General features: G+C 46.3%; 1 protein-coding gene across 10 annotated transcripts in view; it reads left to right on the top strand.

Annotated features, from left to right (window-relative positions):
* The window catches only part of TENM4 (teneurin transmembrane protein 4), a 645695-nt gene that overhangs the window by 231669 nt on the left and 399967 nt on the right, over nucleotides 1-14059 (top strand). For all 10 annotated transcript variants that reach the window (XM_081001709.1, XM_081001708.1, XM_081001716.1 and 7 more), the window contains one exon: nucleotides 5882-5965. The gene's annotated coding sequence lies outside the window, so the exon portion shown is untranslated. The remainder of the gene's footprint in view (nucleotides 1-5881; nucleotides 5966-14059) is intronic.

The raw sequence follows: 14059 nt of genomic DNA, 5'->3' as shown, positions 1-14059 counted from the left end.
CAGATGTCTTCTAAAAGTCAGGTAGTTGTTTTTCTCTTTGACATCTGGTGGGAGCGTGTTCCACAACTCGGTAGGGCGGGTGCTCCCCCTGATCTTGAGGGGCCAGGCCTTGCCGGGCCTCCTCATGGAGGCAGAGAGTCTCATAGGGCCTTGCAGCCTCCTCTCAATGCACTTGACATCACGCTTGTGTGTTGCCCATGTGACGTCACACAAACACAACAAGCTCACCCAATGTCGAGCAGAACTCAGTGCCTCCTCACTTGTCAATATTCTGCAGATACTTAAGTGTTGCCATTGTACAAATACTTAATGCCTAAATAAATGTAAAAGTGACTTATTTTGGTTTGGAAGGAGACTTATAAACGCCATCTCCAACTACTCAAAAGATTTCATCAACGGTGTCTCCAAAACACATCACTTGGGAAGACAGGCGAACTAATGCCAGTGTACTGGAAGAAGCAAAGATCACCAGTGTTGAAGCAATGACTCTTCAACTTCAACTTCGTTAAACTGGTCATGTTGTGCGGATGTCTGGTTACCATCTTCCATATTCTGAACTTAAAAATGGAAAACGTATTGCTGGTGGTCAACAAAAGAGGTTTAAAGACTGTCTCAAGGCAAATTTTTAAAAATGTAGTATAAACACCAACAATTGGGAAACACTTGCCTGCGAGCGCTCCAATTGGAGAACAGCCTTTGCCAAAGGTGTCATGGGCTTTGAAGATATTTGAACTCGGGGCGAAAGGGATAAACGCACTAAGAGGAAGGCACACTTGGCAAATCCACACTGTGATCAGCTCCTGCCTGGAAACCAATGTCCCCACTGTGGAAGGACATGTGGATCCAGAATTGGCCTCCACAGTCACTTACAGAATCATTGTTAAAACCATGCTTATGGAAGACAATCTTACTCGGCTATGAGTGATCGCCAAAGAAGAAGAAGTGTTTGGTTCGTTGTGTGTGCAGGAAAGAGCTCCAGTTTTCCATTGAAGGCCCAACTTCAATGCAGTGAGCTCCTGATAGGGTGGCTTACAACTCCCTGCAGAGAACAAACGCTTGTTTGCCTCTTTAATTCCAGTGATTGAGGGTGTTAGGAGAAGGCCTTGAATCTGAAAGGAACCCAAGATAAGCACATTCTCCAGGGTGGGGTCCTAAGCTCAGCTCTGTGAGTCAAGAGGACTTTGCCTTCCTTCAAAGAGGGTCCCGCTCCAAGGCAAAAAGTGCTTCTTCATCCTTAGTGCAGTTAGAGTGCATTGCTGCAGATTTCTTGAGGCAGCTGGGTATTAATTCCAGGATAGAGCCTCAAGTTCAGAATAGAACCTCAGGCTCCACTTACCTTGGAGAAAGGACCCATTGAACTCAATGGGACTTAAAGGTAAAGGTAAAGGGATCCCTGACCATTAGGTCCAGTCGTGGACGACTCTGGGGTTGCGGCGCTCATCTCGCTTTATTGGCCGAGGGAGCCAGTGTACAGCTTCCGAGTCATGTGGCCAGCATGACTTAGCCGCTTCTGGCGAACCAGAGCAGCGCACGGAAATGCCGTTTACCTTCCCGCCGGAGTGGTACCTATTTATCTACTTGCACTTTTGATGTGCTTTCGAACTGCTAGGTTGGCAGGAGCGTGGACCAAGCAACAGGAGCTCACCCTGTCACTTATTTATTTTTTATTTATTTTATTTTATTATTTATGAGTAATTGTAGGTATAGTATTACATGCTGTAAACTCAGACAGATGTGCCTAGTGCAGGGTAAGCAAATGCGGTGTCCTCCACAACTCCCATCAGCCCCTGCCTCTCCTCCCTCTGTACCCCCTAAATCAGTTCTAGAAGTTCCCCCAATGCTTTGGAGCAGATCTGGCAAGAGGGGGAAGGAGTTGTGCAAATGGAAATCCTTGAGATGATGGGAGAGGTTAGTTAAATACCAGCCATAACCTTTCCACCCTCTAGGATAAAGAGTTATGCGTAACACAAAAGTAGCTGTTAGGGAAAGTCATAAATTTCACCCTCTCTGCTCTTTCTTTTCATACCTCTCAATCAAGCACGTACAATTCCTGCCGTTACGTCAACAGTCACCATATAAATGAGGTGGAAAGGCAGAGCAGGGAAGAAAAAAGCCTCTGAAGTCATGCAAAATTAGTTTCTGATAAGGTTTCGGGGAGTTTACATTATGCTGTCTAATGATTTATGACTATTTGAATCTCACCATTCCTGTAATTAATACCGCCGGATGCTTTCTGTTTGGAGTAGTGTTAATCATAATAATGCAAATGCAGAGGGGCTCTCGCGGCTTTGGCTTTGCGTTTTGCATCGCGCCCAAAACAAAAAACAAAAAAAGCAGGCTCAGTATTCAAAACCCTTCTCAGTGGAGCGGCTCGCATTGCATAGGTGGGTGAATGCACACCAAAGGTAAAATGACTGAATTAATAGGAGCCAGAATAAGGGGGGGGGGAGGGGGACTAAAAAAACAACCACTTGGCTCATAGCTCTGTTTTTTCTTCCCCACCTTGTTAGAAGACCGTGACTGTTCAGCCTTTTAAACCAAAAATAAATTATTGCAATGCATTTGCTAATTATATTGTACCCAAGTTCTGTGTAGTGCAAATTACACTGATGATGGATTTGGAATGAGGTCTCTTCATGCTTATTTATAGCATTTTCAAAAGCCACAGAACTCAAATGACGGGTGCTGAAACCAAGGGCACAAACTGTCACAGTTGCCACACATGGATGCGCCTTTCAGAGCTCCACAGCAACCACACATCCAACAGCTGTAACTTTTCTTTGCAGCACTGAGATGATGATGATGATGATGATGATGATGATGATGATATATTATTATTTATACCCCACCCATCTAGCTGGGTTTCCCCAGTGCCCAGCCACTCTGGGCGGCTCCCAACTGAATATTAAAAACACAATACAGCATTAAACATTAAAAATTTCCCTAAACAGGGCTGCCTTCAGATGTCTTTTAGAAGTAAGATAGTTGCTTATTGGTGCACCTGTTGCATTTCAGCTGGTCATGAAGACTTGTCCTGGAAATCTAATTAGTATGCAAACTAAGTGGGTAACTGATGCCTAATGTAACTTGCTCTGAGCTTTCTGGAGGCTAAGCAAATGATAGAACAAAAATGCATGGCAACTGAGGGCAAAGGGCTTTGACCTTGGGGAAAGTTATAGCCCTCTCCAGGCACGTAGAAAGAACATGCAAGAGCAGAAACTGAGGAAGGGGACAGGAGCATGTGTCCCAAACCTCTCCAGTGCCCTGGCCCTACCAAGCTTACTGCACTGGGCTCTGCCACCAGGGTTTCCAATATGCCCAGCCAAACTTACTTGGAAGCCCCTCCAGATCATCCTGCTCAATGCAAGAAGGCCTTTGATAAAGCAGAGGGTGTCAGGCATGGCTTTCCCTGACCTCCTCCATTAGCAAATGCCTAGACGGAGCTACAGTTGTCAGGCTTGGCTCCTGTGCACTTTTGTACAGGGCAAGAAATTGGTCTGTGTATAGTTAAAGCTATGGTTTTCCCAGTAGTGATATATGGAAGTGAGAGCTGGACCATAAAGAAGGCTGATCGCTGAAGAATGGATGCTTTTGAATTCTGGTGCTGGAGGAGACTCTTGAGAGTCCCATGGACTGAAAGAAGATCAAACTGATCCATTCTGAAGGAAATCAGCCCTGAGTGCTCACTGGAAGGACAGATCGTGAAGCTGAGGCTCCAATACTTTGGCCACCTCATGAGAAGAGAAGACTCTCTGAAAAAGACCCTGATGATGGGAAAGGTGGAGGGCACAAGGAGACGACAGAGGGCGAGATGGTTGGACAGTGTTCTCTAAGCTACCATCATGAGTTTGACCAAACTGTGGGAGGCAGTGGAAGACAGGAGTGCCTGGTGTGCTCTAGTCCATGAGGTCACAAAGAGTTGGACACGACTAAACAACTAAACAACAACAACAATGAGTGGCAAGATGTGGGAGATGAAATTCTCTCCCCATTGTGCCTCTTAAGGTAGCATTCTTCAGCCCTGGGTTCCCAGAAATGGCTTTGGACTATGACTGCCATCATCCCTGGACATCGACTAAGGTGGCTGGGGATGGTGGCAGCTGTAATCCAACAAAACACCTGGAGAGTGGAGGTTTCAGAACACTGTCATTTCCAGCTGAGTCACCCTTCAAAAGCGCTACTTAAACACACACTCATTGGCAGATTTTGCCACTCCTTCTTGGTGAAGTAAGGTCATCCAGAGGAGTGGTGTTTAGTTGTCCCCACCCACCGCCCCGGTTACAGAGGCCAAACTGACCTCAAACCAGAAGCTGAGTATTTAGTGTTTCTGGTTCCATCGCTTCGGGCAACTCCTCCAGCAGAGTTTCCTTCAGACATCTTCACTTTTGACTTTCAGGCGTCTCTTGGAGACTTAATTATGCCAAGAGCTGTATTCAGAATTAAGCAAATACTCATTCCAGGTGAGCCGCTCACGCTTAGGATTATTTTGCATTGTTTTGTGGTATCTTAATGCTTTGCGATGGTGCCTCAAGATAGCTCGTTTGGTTTCGGAGGGGCAGGCTAAAGATCTCTCTGATGTTGTTTTGCTAAACCATGATGCAAGAGGTGTAATCGCTCTGTGCCATTCTTTAGTGCTTTGTTGTTCTTTCAATGTTTCCTTGTGGGATGGTGTCTGTTGTAACCAGAGGGAGGTTGGTTCAATCTCATTTACTAACTTTGGCAAAGGCTTTGGTGGCGGAGATTTGGGTGGGCTATTGCAAATTACCTTGATATTTTAAATGAATAGGTGGTGTTTACATATTTTTATTTAAAACATTTAGAACGGTTTTTAGTTTTCATTTGTGACTGGGGATATGGAACCTCTAGAGTGTCTAGGGATTCCCAAAACTTGGGTCTCCAGCTATTGCTGGACTACAGCTCCCATCATCCCTAGCCAGCAGGACCAGCGATCAGGGATCATGGGAACTGTAGTCCAAAAAACAGCTAGAGTTCCAAATTTGGGAAACCCTGTTCTACAGGAAGAGTCGTAAGCTCAATGGTTGAGCAAGTGATTTTCATGCAAGAAATCCCATGACATTTCCTGTCTGTTACCCTAGAGTAGACTTTCCCAACCTTTGCCTTTGCTTGGAGAATCCCCAAGTGTTTCACCTGAGGAGGATCTCAACATTTACTTTGATTTTATTCATTCCTGCTTTAGACCAGCCTTTCTCGACCTTGGGTCACCAGATGTTGTTGGACTACAACTCCTATCATCTCTGACCACTGGTCCTACTGCCTAGGGTCTAGCCCTGTGTGTAGCATTAGATGCTATTCCAGTGATTCTTTCTCTGAATGAAAGAGATCATAATATAAGGAAACTCAATTTTCCATTCAATGTGGAGGAAATAAGTCATGTTTTTGCTTAAAGATTTTTTAATTTTAAAAAAAATCAGGATCCAAAAATCACATCCATTTGACTTTTGGAACCATCTTCGGACAATGTAAGAATCCATTCTACCACACCCGCAAAACCAAATAATATGAAACCATCAAACCAGCATGGTGACTCCATATGAAAACAACCCAGTGGACCGGATGTTCAACCAACTTTTGAGATGCTCTGCTTATTTAATGCTTGTATCTTCCATTCATCTGCTCATATCATTGAGATTTTAATGAGATTTTAAAGAGCTAACTGTATCAGGGGACAAGATTGCTGTTCTATAATTCAGCTAAATCAGTAGCTGTTTTGAATTCCCGGCTTCCCCTGAAGAAGTATCCCATGGCTGCTGCTATTATTCTTATTAATGTGATTGTTCCACTTCCTGCTTTCCAGCCTAAAAGAAATAACTGAAAAGGCCAACCTCCTTATCGTATTTCTTTATTTCCTCTCCCCCGACAGGTAAACTGCAATCAACACATGTCCAGGTTAAGGCTGCATACTTCAAGGATCTTTTGATGGATTATTCCTAGATCTTTCCAACAGGTAAATAACCACATTGTTGAATTCTAAAGCCATTCTAATGGGCTTGGCAATGCTGTTGTTCATTTTGCCGTGGAGGAAATGCTTTGCGTAGCCTTCGTAGCTGCACGTCTGTGTGCCGTTTGATAAAGGGAAGGGAAGCTGGGGTGATGGTTGCTTGAAGGTCCTTCGGTTCCCAACATCATACGGTAAATATTGCACAATGGCTGTTAGTCAGATTAGCTAATGCTTCTTAATACCAGTTGCTGGAAACCTCAGGAGGCTTGTCTTGTGTTTTTATGTATCTGTTCATACAAGAGGAGAAACCAAGAATCCTTTTCAAGAAACCAGTGGACTCGAGTCTCTCTATATGTAAAAGAAGGAGCTAGAACAGGCATAGGCAACCTCGGCCCTCCAGACATTTCAAGACTACAATTCCCATCATCCCTGGCCACTGGTCCTGTTAGCTAGGGATCATGGGAGTTGTAGTCCCAAAACGTCTGGAGAGCAGAGGTTCCCTATGCCTGAGCTAGAATGAGGAATGGTGCATGTGGTGTGCGAGAGGAGAAAGATTATGCAAGGTCTAGCAGACTACAGAGAATAGCAGCTGCGTCAACAGAAGCATGGGCATAGCCAAGGGTGGGGGGCAAGGAGGGGCAGCTGCCTCCCAAATCAATTTTAAAAAAAACAATAAAAATCCATAGCAAACTGAGGTTCTGCCCCCAAGAAATGGCCTGCCCCCGCTAACAAAAATCCTGGCTATACCCATGAACAGAAGTATATTATCCAGGGAAGTGATAGTCCCACTCTATTCTTCCTTGGTCAGACCCCACCTGGAGTACTGTGCCCATTTCTGGGCACCACAATTTAAGAAGGATGTTGACAAGCTGGAATGTGTGCAGAGGGGGGTGACCAAGATGATCAAGGGTCTGGAAATGAAGCCTGATGAGGAATGGTAGAGATATGTTTCGCCTGGAAAAGAGGAGCATGAGAAGAGATAGGAGAGTAATCTTCAAATATTTAAAGAGCCGTCACATGGAGGATGGAGCAAGCTTGTTTTCTCCTGGTCCGGTGGGTAGGACCCGAACCAGCTGCCTCTTTGCTTTTCTCAACAACACCACATCTGTGGAGGCAGAACATAGCCACCAGGGTTAGTAGCCAAGTCGGAGAGGCTGTGTTAAGGTGCCACAAGACCCGTTGCTTTTGCTGCAACTGAGTAAGGTGGTCACCAGGGACGCGGATGGCGCTGTGGGTTACACCACAGAGCCTAGGGCTTGCCGATCAGAAGCTCGGCAGTTCAAATCCCCGCGACGGGGTGAGCTCCCGTTGCTCGGTCCCTGCTCCTGCCAACCTAGCAGTTCGAAAGCACATCAAAGTGTAAGTAGATAGATAGGTACCGCTCCAGCGGGAAGGTAAACGGCGTTTCCGTGCGCTGCTCTGGTTCGCCAGAAGCGGCTTAGTCATGCTGGCCACATGACCTGGAAGCTGTACGCTGGCTCCCTAGGCCAGTAAAGCGAGATGAGCACCGCAACCCCAGAGTCGTTCACGACTGGACCTAATGATCCGGGGTCCCTTTACCTTTAAGGTGGCCACCCTTCTGAAAATTGCTGCACTGAAGAGTTTTAAAGACTTTTGCAGACTGGCAGACATTATGGAAATATTTGGCCCTGGTGGGGCAGGGAGGGCATTGCTTGAATTTAAAAAAAAAATCCAAAGCACTCTCTGAAGCATTTGTGGTGATTTAATACTGCTTCTTCTGTCTAAATTGCAAAAAAGCAGCACCTCTGCCGTGCTAAAGGAAGTAACTCAGGCAAGCGAGTAGGGGCACCCTTCCAGCAATATCTCTGTTCGAAATAAATAAATAAATCTGGTTCTGTAGACGGCAAACAGGCTATTTTCAATTTAGCATTTCGGGAATTCCCTTGGGGAGCCTGCACTTGATGAGCCACTAGCAAAAGGGGGTGGAGAGGGGGGGAAGACATGCTTCCTCGCTCAGTGTCTGCACAGAAGCCTCTCGGTCGCTTACTGCAAGGTAATTATGATGCTTTACATCTGTCAGATGTTGTAAGGTGTGGGCCTCTTAAGGATCTGCCATGGCCCACTGCTTCGCTCCCTCTCCTGTGATGATCTGGGCAAACATCTGTTCTTCAACTTACTGGTAGCAGCTTTTCTCTGTATCCGGAAACTGCCTTTTAATTGCCCACACCTCGGCCTGCAATAATAATAATAATAATAATAATAATATCTGAAGACATAAACCTTTTTGTGCATGCACTCCCCTTTCGTGCCCTGCGTCTCCCAGGTTGGTGTGGCAGGCAGTTTCATTTTTTGCGTTGTATCAGCGTGAAAGCGAGGAAACTGAACGGTGAGATTAATCATTATTATTAATAAAAATAATTTATTACTTATACCCCGCCCATCTGGCCGGGCCTCCCCAGCCACTCTGGGCGGCTCCCAACAGGATATTAAATACATGATAAAACATCAAACGTTAAAAAACTTCCCTAAACAGGGCTGCCTTCAGATGTCTTCGAAAAGTCCGATAGTTGTTTATTTCCTTGACATCTGATGGGAGGGCGTTCCACAGGGCGGGCGCCACTACCGAGAAGGCCCTCTGCATGGTTCCCTGCAACCTCACTTCTCACACTGAGGGAACCGCCAGAAGGCCCTCAGAGGTGGACCTCAGTGTCCGGGCAGAACGATGGGGGTGGAAACACTCCTTCAGGTCTACTGGGCCGAGGCCGTTTAAGGCTTTCAAGGTCAGCACCAACACTTTGAATTGTGCTCGGAAACGTACTGGGAGCCAATGTAGGTCTTTCAGTTCAGATTTCCCCTCGGCCTATGAATCTCTAGGTGGCCTCAGGCAAAGACCCTCCTGTCTGCCTCTCAGCCACTCACCCAGCTGCAATGTGGGAAGGAAAATAGCATCCTTTCTTACAAGTGGAGAAGGTGAGAGGAGACCCTAAAGTCCTCCTGACCTCTACTGGAGGGAAGTGAGTCATTGTCACCAAGGTGCCCTGCTGAGGCACCTTCTCTGACCCACAGTAGGAATGTCTCACTCTGCCATCTTGTCATGCCACCTCCAAAGCACTCCTCTTGGGTCCCACTCTACATTACTCAATCATTTGCCAGGCCTTCCTAGGCTCACAAAGATGGTGGTGATCCTTGATAGCTTTGCACATTAATCAGATGCCCACTTTAGCCCAGGGGAGGAGAAGAAACTTCTTCCCATTAAGGCAGGCATCCCCAAACTTGGCCCTCCAGCTGTTTTGGGACTACAGTTCCCATCATCCCTGACCACTGGTCCTGTTAGCTAGGGATGATGGAAGTTGTAGTCCCAAAACAGCTGGAGGGCCAAGTCTGGGGATGCCTGCATTAAGGGGTGATAGCAAGTAACCAAAGTAGCTCTAAATCTCTAATTCCCTCCTGGCTGAGACCAGGCAGTCCCCTTCCCTGAAGACCTTTTAATTTCTGCAGGCATTTTAAGCCCTTTTCTTATTTTATGGCTAGCTTTAAACTCTTTACCTGTATTGCATCTTCAGTAACCTTATTGTGCACCGCACAGACACTACAGCAGTTGAGCAGTATATAAATTTGTCGAAATCAGATAAGCAGGCTCTTCACTGGGCAAGGCAAAAAAAATGAGAGGCACAAATACAAGATGGGGGACACCTGGCTTGAGAGCAGTACATGTGAAAAGGATCTAGGAGTCTTGGTTGACTTGACATGAGCCAACAGTGTGACACGGCAGCTAAAAAAGCCAATGCAATTCTGGGCTGCATCAATAGGAGTATAGCATCTAGATCAAGGGAAGTAATAGTGCCACTGTATTCTGCTCTGGTCAGACCTCACCTGGAGTACTGTGTCCAGTTCTGGGCACCACAGTTCAAGAAGGACACTGACAAACTGGAACGTGTCCAGAGGAGGGCAACCATAATGGTCAAAGGCCTGGAAACGATGCCTTATGAGGAACGGCTAAGAGAGCTGGGCATGTTTAGCCTGGAGAAGAGGAGGTTAAGGGGTGATATGATAGGCATGTTCAAATATATAAAAGGATGTCACATAGAGGAGGGAGAAAGGTTGTTTTCTGCTGCTCCAGAGAAGCGGACACGGAGCAATGGATCCAAACTACAAGAAAGAAGATTCCACCTAAACATTAGGAAGAACTTCCTGACAGTAAGAGCTGTTCGACAGTGGAATTTGCTGCCAAGGAGTGTGGTGGAGTCTCCTTCTTTGGAGGTCTTTAAGCAGAGGCTTGACAACCATATGTCAGGAGTGCTCTGATGGTGTTTTCTGCTTGGCAGGGGGTTGGACTCGATGGCCCTTGTGGTCTCTTCCAACTCTATGATTCTATGATTCTATGATTCTAAGGCTGGGTCTTCAGTGGCCTATATCACTCCGAATTCTGTTGTGCAGGAGCAGAAATAAGTTTTGTATGGAGAGGGAAAACGGGCGCAGAATTTGGATAGTTTGAGAGCACCGTGTGTGTGTCTGTACGCACAGATCAGTAATTGAGTTTCTTTTGTATCTTTTGGACATTTCTGGTGTCATTCTCCCGCAAACACGCATACATCCTTTTCCTCCTGTTCTTGTAAGCACCTTAATATAGTTACAATAAGCAGAGGATATGATTTCACGCCCTGCAAAGAACTGATATATGTCAGTGATGCTGGGGCAAAGATCCAGTCATTATGCTGTTTGGAAGAAAAAGAGATAACTTCATGTTAGAGTGTAGGTAATAGACTTTTCCTCAGTAAACTACATCTGTCACCAGATATTAATGAAAAGTGCACTGGTGGTTATCGGAGCAGGATCTCTGCTGCAAAATAGTATTTTTCCCCCCTGTCTTTCTCGAGGTGTAATAACGTGCCGCAGTGCTACAGCCGTCCCTCGGAAGAGAATTTCAGTATTTTGACAAATGTTAGTGAATTAACGCCTTGTTCCACGCCCATGGGAAATAGCTAAGTATTACTACCACAATCTATCAAACGACAGTGTTGAGACATGGAGAAGAAGCTGCTAACTTTGACCAAGGTTTGGGCCTGGCAGTGTTGGGTAAGGATGAGCAGGAGGCAGACTTATTTATTTGCTTAGCCCATTTGTTATACCCCAGTTTGTAAGAGGAATTTTTCACCAAGTTGCTAGGGGCACAAAATGTCAACACCCGGTGCTGCCTCAACAGAGCTACATGCTATGCAGAATTTTGTGTGTGTTTAAATTGATACCGGATGGTTCTGATGGGTTTTTTAATTGTATTGTGATCTGCAACACTGCAAACACGTCCGTGAAATTTAAAAAGCGGTCTAAAAGTGTTCGAATCATAGACTTGCAGGACTGAGAGGTACCACAAAGCCGCTTTCGACTTAGAAAGGAGGTGGGGTTGCGGGCTTCACCCTCCCACCACACGCGCAGGGGCTGGCTCTCAGCGTCCGTGCGATTGAGGGAATCCCCGACCGCGTCATCCCCTGGCCAGCCAATTGGCTGGCCTGGGGTACATGGCCTGCTCCATTTAACACAGGCATGGCCAGGGATCTCCCTCTTTTGCCGCTTCCAGCTGCTCCCGTTTCCCACCCTCCCGTCCTTTAAGGTTTTCGTCTTTGACCTTGCTATGAACCTCGGTTGGTCGCCATTAAGGGGCCTGGTAGGATTTTTCCCACTTGGCAAATTGGCACCAGCCACTTGGTTTTTTGCCTACCTCGTAGCGAATTGTCACAACTTTCTTGGTACTGGCAGTTACTCATTGGTATTGGTATTGTTATGTAGATGGAAGGGGGGAGGAAGCGCCATCACCTGCCCCACATATTGAAGGGTAGTCCGATAAAGGATTCTGGGGGGCGTGGCCCTGTCTGGAGTCTAGGGAGGTGAGGGCCTAAGGCACGCCCCCTAGCGGTGACCCCGGGGGAGTTCCTAGTTGATGTGCATCAGCAGGACTCCCCCTACTGGTGGTTAACCCTTCCCAGACTTCAAGCGAACAGGCTGAAGCCGGATAGTCGGTTAGGACCAATGCCTAAGCCAATACCGCTCATCACCTGTAACCAATGAAGTTGTAGCCTTATTTAGCCCATTAACCTTAATTAACTGTGTCATGTGTCTTTATTTCCACTGGGGGGAGGCGGACACTCGCCACGCAAGGTAGGGTTGCCATATGTCTGGGAATTCCTGGACATGTCCTCTCTTTGGGGTCCTACATGTCCATCCGGGTGGGGGGGCGGGATTTTACATTTTAAACCAAATGTCCTGAATTTTGGGGTTTTTTAAAAAAATGGTGTGTGGGCGGCTCTGGTTCTGGCTCTGGTATGGGCGACTTGGGCTCTGGCTCTGATGGCTCTGGTTCGGTGGTGGCAGAGGGGCTACCGTGAGATTGCCCTAAAAAAGCTCAACAACTTTTGAGCTGTCGGGATTTTTACCTCTTGAAATATGGCATGTAACCTGAAGTGTATGTGAAGTATGTAACCTGAAGTGTATGTGACCCGAGGTACCACTGTATAACAAATACAATGTATAACAAATACAGTGGTACCTCAGGTTACAGACGCTTTAGGTTATAGACTCCACTAACCCAGAAATAGTACCTCGGGTTAAGAACTTTGCTTCAGGATGAGAACAGAAATCGTGTTCCGGCGGCGTGGCAGCAGCAGGAGGCCCCATTAGCTAAAGTGGTGCTTCAAGTTAAGAACAGTTTCAGGTTAAGAACGGACTTCCGGAACGAATTAAGTACTTAACCCGAGGTAGCACTGTATAATGAATTTGTGCTGGAAACTCTTACAGCAGTTAAACTCTTAAGGATTCTACCATGAGGCAGGGAACCAGCGGGTCTATTTACACGGCCCAATTGAAAGCCAGCTTGTTTTGCACCTGTCAGTCTCAAGCGCACCGCCGTGGCAAAACCTTGGCATGGAGCAAATAGCCGTGGAATGGACCATTGAGCGCTTTCTGGGCCTCTGCTAGGAGAAATGGCGCGTGGACCCTCAGAGCGTTTCAGCCTGTCTCCTCACGTGTGCGAGAGAGCAAATCCTCCTTTTCCACCAAGCGGCGTTTGAAAGCTGGAGCCGCCCCAGACTAGAACTTTGTTTTAATTTGAAGCTTGTAATTAGATGTTGATGGATGGGAAGTCACTGGGCAAGTTCAGCGGCGCTGCCTGCTTTGCAGGAAAAGCCAACAATGTTCCCAAGGAGACCCGGCACTTTTTTATTTAATATTAATGCACTGGCGTTTGTTTGCACAGTGCCTATGGAACCATGAAGGTTGACAGGGCCTGATCTCAGGGTTATTTTGGCTGCGTGGGTCCAGTGGTTTCCTTCCCCGCCCCCAGTATAATTCTCAGTGCTTTTTTGCTCAGGTTTATACAAAGTTGTGTTTTTCAGTTTAATAAACCTTAGAGAGCAAAATAATATAATTCGTTCTGAGGCTGCAGCAGACTCAAAAGCCAGGGATCTCTTTGACAGCAGATATTCCCAGTGCTTTTTTTCCTAAAAAAAATAAAAATGTTTAGGGGTACTCTCATTTTCCTACTCATATTGAAATACTGCCCCTCAATGAGGCCAAACTTAGATTCACAAAATGTTTAGGGGTATGTGTACCCCTATGTCCCCCCCAGGAAAAAAGCACTGGTTATTCCATATTTATATGTTCTTTGAGGTTGTGCTGTTTGATTATAATATGTTAATTATGCTACATACCTTGGTGGAAAGGTAGGACAGAAATAAATGAAGGTAGGACAGAAATAAATGAAGGTAGGACAGAAATAAATGAAGGAAGGAAAGGTGAGGAGCGGATCAGTGAATTCTGTAGTTGCTCCCTTACTCCTTTCTGGACAGGACTCCAGAACTTTATTAAACTTGTATGTAAAGGCTACATTGGCACCAAGGTTTGTTGTTGTTGTTTAGTCATTTAGTCGTGCCCGACTCTTTGTGACTCCATGGACCAGAGCACGCCAGGCACTTCTGTCTTCCACTGCCTCCCACAGTTTGGTCAAACTCATGCTGGTAGCTTCGAGAACACTGTCCAACCATCTCGTCCTCTGTCGTCCCCTTCTCCTTGTGCACTCCATCCTTCCCAACATCAGGGTCTTTTCCAGGGAGTCTTCTCTTCTCATGAGGTGGCCAAAGTATTGGAGCC

Source organism: Podarcis pityusensis (assembly GCF_964106645.2).
Source record: "Podarcis pityusensis genome assembly, chromosome: 4".
NCBI lineage: Eukaryota > Metazoa > Chordata > Lepidosauria > Squamata > Lacertidae > Podarcis > Podarcis pityusensis.
The sequence above is the reverse complement of the archived record's forward strand: the minus strand, read 5'-3'. Positions and strand labels throughout refer to the sequence as shown.